Source organism: Triticum dicoccoides, chromosome 2A (genome assembly GCF_002162155.2).
Source record: "Triticum dicoccoides isolate Atlit2015 ecotype Zavitan chromosome 2A, WEW_v2.0, whole genome shotgun sequence".
Taxonomy (NCBI): domain Eukaryota; kingdom Viridiplantae; phylum Streptophyta; class Magnoliopsida; order Poales; family Poaceae; genus Triticum; species Triticum dicoccoides.
In genome coordinates this window covers 106,850,849-106,857,005 of record NC_041382.1, presented here as the reverse complement: position 1 = coordinate 106,857,005, position 6,157 = coordinate 106,850,849, and the positions used below count along the sequence as shown (strand labels likewise).

Genomic DNA, 6,157 nt, shown 5'->3' with positions numbered 1-6,157 from the left:
CAAGTCGATGGTCGACTTGCAAGTGGCATCAAACAAGAAGACACAGTTGCAAGTTGAGGATCGACTTGCAAGTGGCATGAAACAAAAAAGAACACAGTTGCAAGTCGAGGGTCCCCTTGCAAGTGGCACGAAAAAGAAAAGACCCAGTTGCAAGTCGAGGGTCTACTTGCAAGTGGCATCAAAACAAGAAGACCTGGTTGCAAGTCGAGGATCCACTTGCAAGTGGCATGAAAAACAAAGGAACCCGGTTGCAAGTCGAGGGGCCACTTGCAAGTGGTATAAAAAAAGAAGACATGGTTGCAAGTCGAGGGTCCACTTGCAAGTGGCATGAAAAACAAAGGAACCCTGTTGCAAGTTGAGGGTCCACTTGCAAGTGGCATAAAAAAAGAAGACGTAGTTGCAAGTTGAGGGTCCACTTGCAAGTGGCATGAAAAACAAAGGAACTCGGTTGCAAGTCGAGGGTCCACTTACAAGTGGCATCAAAAAAATAGAAGACAGAGTTGCAAGTCGAGGGGCCACTTGCAAGTGGCATCAAATAAAAAGACCAAGTTGCAAGTCGAGGATCCACTTGCAATTGGCATGAAAAAGAGAATACCCAGTTGCAGGTCGAGGGTCCACATGCAAATGGCATGAAAACAGAAGACCTAGTTGCAAGTCAAGGGACCACTTGCAAGTGGTATGAAAACATAAGTCCTCGTTGTAGGTCGAGGGGCGACTTGCAAGCGGCATCAAACAAAAGACCCAGTTGCACGTCGAGGGTCCACTTACAAGTGGAATGAAACAAGGAACCTTGTTACAAGTCGAGGGTCAACTTGCAAACTGGCATCAAAAAATAGAAGACCCATCCCCATGAAACTTCTCTATGAAGGTTTCATCAGCATTGCGAAGATACATGTTGAAGCTCTGACGACAATGCGGAAAAGCAAACTGGGCGAAGCATCCTGGTCAAGCAAAAAAGGAAAAAAAAAGTGGTGCCATAATAGAATTGTCCCAATTAAACATAAAAAATAAAATTATACTCCTGTGGGGATGCTAACATCCCTTACCATCAAAACACTAAACTTAAAAAGTGAATTCGACCAACAACTATAAAAGAACTACAACATGCTTGTGTACAAATTACTACACTGATTTTTTTTAAATAAAAAACTATAGTATCAGCAAAAAATCTGCTAGAACTATATAAACAACTCCACTGATCCTATTTCAAAACACTCAGAAAAATGACAAAAAATGAAAAAAAAAATAGAACCATTTATAAATGAAGCACGGGCAGCAGAAAAATCAAGAATATACATCAAAACAACATGTAAATCTGCTGGTTGAACACTAAAAAAGGACTATGGCAAAACTGTCGGCAAAACGAATTGCTTCATTTCAAAACTGAAGTTGACCCTCTCAGATAATCAAAATTGTAGACCCCTAGTATGGAAGAAATATTACAGCAAGCAAGCAGCTCACACACAAAAGACATATGCAAAAATACTGGCTAGTCTCACGGCATGAACTACAAGCATGTTTTTGTACGAAAATATCACGACACTGAAAAGCCTTCTAGAACTACATCAAACAACAACACTGAAAAGTTCATGAACTATAGACAACACAGTACACTCAATCTACATCTACGCATACATATACTCGCCTACTTCAACACTACACTGAACCTAAGTGACCTCCCTTGCCTCTGCTATGACTTACTGTACTCTGCTTATCCTGTTTCCCCCTGGCTAAGTCTGACTACCACCAGGACTAAGGATTACTAACCCCTCTACTGTACTTGAGGCCATTAGTAGATACAACTAGTAACTAGAAAAAAATAGTCCGGACACGTTTATATTCTAGGCATAGAAAGTTCAGCACTTGCTTGTTTTTTTCAGGACAACACTTGCTTGTTTTGGCTGTACCAGATCTAGAGACACTTGAATAGCAGGCAGTTTTGTATTCTAGGCACGAAAAGTTGCACAAAACACATCACTCTAGTACATCAGAAAAATGCACCATTAAAAAAATAGGGAAGATTCAAATCTAACAAACTGATACCTTTTGTGGATTACAAGAGAAATCACCAACATGTGCCTACTACCGCTGTTAGCCTACCTAGGCATGCATCCACAAAAAAAACACTCAAAAACAACTTACCACTATCTTCATAACGATTTAGACTCGTATTACTACAAACACATCTAGTAAATATCTGAGAATTTCTCCTCCTATTACAACTCACATGAATACACATAAAGTGAGATGCTCTGGAATTTGTACACAACAAACAAACATTACGCAGGATGGATCGAACACAACTTAGTTTCAGAGATACAAAGTGAATTACACATAATGGATCTCCCCTGTCTATTAAACACTCTCACACAATCACAAAAACACACAAAAAAGTCATCACAGTCGCATAGCACACCAGAAAAACCCTATACTAATCCCCCACCCATCCCCATCCCCACTACTAAGAGAAAAACCATTAATCCCCACTGTCTAAATACGCCAACTGAACTGAAAACGCTCACCCCAACTAAATCTCTCTGTATGACTTGGGGAAAACACTAGAACATGTATCAACTCCCGGGCGTACCACCCACTGAATCTCTAACACAAAAATCTACCGGCCCACTGAATCCCTACACAAGATTTGTCGATTGGGGCAAACCCTAGATCGATGGATACACAAAAAAAGAACAAAAAAAGGAACACAAAAGGGAGGGGAAATTACTCACTCAAGTGCGGGCGTCTCTCCTCCCTTCTCACTTCGCTGCGGGGATCTCTCCTTCCTTCTCACTCCCGACAACGCCGTCGCCTGGAACCCCTTCGGAAAGGAAAGGGTGTGGACTGACCAAAGGAATGGGCGCAGCCCCCGGCCCTCACGAAGAACAAACAAAACGGGTGCTGAGAGAAAATGCGAAGCAACAGCCCACAACCGAGACAAAGTAAAATGGCCCACCAGCCGAAAAATCGTAAAAGAAAAACAAACAACAGCCCGCCTCCCACTCGCATGGCCGCGGACGCGGGCCGTCGCGCCCAACAACGTCACGCGAGCTAGCGCGCGAGCGAGACAATCAAGTTGCACGAATATTAAAAACAAACAAGATCCAACGGTTTTAGAGTTAGATGTGAGATAACTATTTCACATCTAGATGTGAAATAGCAAACCTGTTTTTTAATTTATTAATGAACGTGGGAGATTACCTCCAGAAAAAAATCGGATGGGTTCTGTAGAGCCCTAAGACTACCCCACAATGGGAGTAATATAGATAGTAACATCACACATATCTAGATAAAAAAAATGATGTGACAAGCAATAAATAAAGAAAAAGAGACATGTGGTAACATAGCTAGTTACTACTAGTATGAGTAACATCACACATATCAAGGCAAAATGAGTCTATAGCCTAATAAATAAAGTGTTACATGTTACCATACATATGTTACTCCCCACTGTAGAGGTAGTAACATAGAGTAGTAACATGAGCATGTTACTACTTTATGTTACTACCCATTATGGCTAGTCTAACGATAGAGAAAAATTCATCATAGGTCACAAAACTTGAGCTGGCTGACACTTTAGTACCACTATTTCAAAATACCCGAACTACAGTCCATGTACTTGCGTAGAGGGTTCGCTTTAGTTCGTATCTACGTTTTCATGTACGTATTCGCTGACTTGGCCGAGTCAGCGGGCGCCAGCTAGGCTTTGACCGCCACTGGTCGAGCGTGGGTTAATACTACTGCATCTGGGGGGGTTTGCGAAAAGTTGCGCCTCTCCTTTCGCGCTCCTACCCCGAATGCATCGCCACCAGCAGCTGCCCGCCCGCCCGCTCCCACGCACACAGAGAGACAGACACACCGTCCTTCTCCGTCCACCCCGACCCCGTCCCCATGGGAGGTGTCTCCTCGGCGGCGCGCGGGGCCTGGTTGAGCAGGACGACGTGGATGGGGCTGGCCAAGTCGCCGTTGGAGGTGGAGGGGGAGGGGGATGGCGAGGAGGCCGGCGGCAAGGCGGCGGGGGAGGAAGCGACGGCGAGGGCGCGCTTGCGCAGCTTCTTGGCGGCGACCTCGTCAAGGCTGCGGTGCATGAGGGCCTCGACGTCGGCGGGGACGTCGGGGCAGCAACAGGCGTTGCCGGGGCGGCGCGCGAGGTGCTCCTTGAAGCGGTGGATGCCGCCGCCGAGGAAGTGCTTGCCGTAGTAGACGCACTTGAGGCGGTCCCGGCCGGCGAGGCGCACCATGAGGCAGTGCTTCCACGCCGGGTCGTGCTTCTGCGCCCCGATCGGCACCACCACCTCCAGCCCCCCTTCCCCCTCCCCCGCCACCGCCACGGCCTCGTCGTCCTCCTCCTCCAACTTCACCGCCAGCGCCACCGCGTCCGCCGCCGCCTCCGGGGTCGCACTGCACGGTGCACATCTCGCCCACGCCGGACAGGACCACGACGTCCGCGTCACGGACGCGCCCGCAGCTAAGAAGGAGGGGGAGGTGCTGCCGGAGAGGAGCTACGTCTCCGGCACCATCTTCACCGGCGGCCTCAAACTGCGCGACGCGCGCCCATGTGCTCAGCAACTCCGCCGACGGCGCTCGGTCGGCCGCCTCCGTCAAACATGTCCTGCAAGATGCGCGGCTGCGACATGCCGGCGTTGGCGGCGGCCACCCGCCCTGTGACTGCAGCTTCATGATCTGCGAGGATGTGCTCAAGCATGTAGCACATCCCTTCGCGGAGCGCCGCCGAGTTGTGCATGTAGTGGTCGCAGTCCAGGTTTACTGGGGCGCCGACGAGAAGCTCCTCATCCATGACTACGCGGCAGTCTCACCAACATCGCTTTCACCAGTAAGTCCTACTCGACTCCATTGCTACAAGTACAAGCTTTTTTCTTCTCTTTTTTGATGATGATGATGGAATTTCATTGTTTCGAACTGAATTTTCATGGGATTTTTTAGTATGTAGCTGCTCATCTTAGGGCATGTACAATGGTTGATAAAATAGTCTTATTTTAAGTCTTGCATGTAATTAAAAGATGACAAAAAAAGATGTCTACAATGGGTCATTTCTTAGCCTTATCTTCATAACTAATTATTCCTAAAAACGTGGTGACACATATTGTGCTAAGATATCATCTCTTATCTTATCTTAAATAAGAGAAGACAAACCTTTTCTTATGAGTTCTCTCTCCTCCACCTCATCATTTATCCTACATGGCACTCCTAAGATAGCATCATTGTACATGCCCTTACTGCAATTTGGTCAACAGCCTGTAATACTAGTGGTTAGTACGGAGTACTCCGTCAACGGACAAAAGCACTTTCGATTTTTCATGTGTTTGGTATGTAGCTGCTCATCTTAGTGCAATTTAGTATGTACTCAGCTGCTTATCTTACTACAATTTGGTCAACAGCCTGAATGTTCATGTGTTTGATTGAAGCAAAATTAAGATGGAGATTTCAGGCAGCAAAATTAAGATGGAGATTTCAGGCAGCCGTAAGAACCTCACGTCTCTGTCCGAGCAGCAGCTCGTGGAGTGCGACACGAAATCCAACAGTGAATCAGGGAAGCGGAGTCATCTGGCGAGGAGCCGGCTCGTAGCGGACGGACGCACTTGAACGACGAGAGCGTCGAGGCCGTGTCGCCGCAACACTTCCTCGTCGGAGAGCCGGAAGGCGGCGCGGATCCACCAGAACGAAGGGGTAAACCGTCCCGTGCCGAGCAGCAGGCAGCAGCACGCCGCCGCAGGCACCGCCGACCCCTGCCATCCGCGCCACCAGCTCCGTCCCCATGTTGATCGCTGCCGACGCCAACAATCCCTCCGCGTCCATGCTGCCGCACGCCGCTGCCCAGCCTGACCCAGACCTCCGCCAGCGCCAGCGCGCTCCCCGTACCACTATAGGGGATAGCGCAGCCACGCGTGCATGTCGCTGTCCTTTTGTTTCGGGCCCGCGGGCGTGTGGTGGCTCGTTACCGACATGGAGCCGCCGGTGGGCGACCAGGAGCTGGACTGTTTGGCGTCCGGCGAGAGCGCCGCCCAGCGGGGCGGCGGCGGCGCGTCGGTGCGGCTGTTCGATAGCCGACGACGCCAGACTCGACCCTGTTCCACCCAGATGCGCGCCGGGGGAGGGGGACGGGGGGCAGGAAGAAGACAGACAGGGAGCTGGTCATGGC

At 48.9% G+C, this 6,157-nt stretch overlaps 1 pseudogene; it reads right to left on the bottom strand.

The window, feature by feature from the left end:
- Nucleotides 1-363: 363 nt before the first annotated feature.
- Nucleotides 364-4,795, bottom strand: LOC119353650 (annotated as a pseudogene).
- Between the last annotated feature and the right edge of the window lie 1,362 nt (nucleotides 4,796-6,157).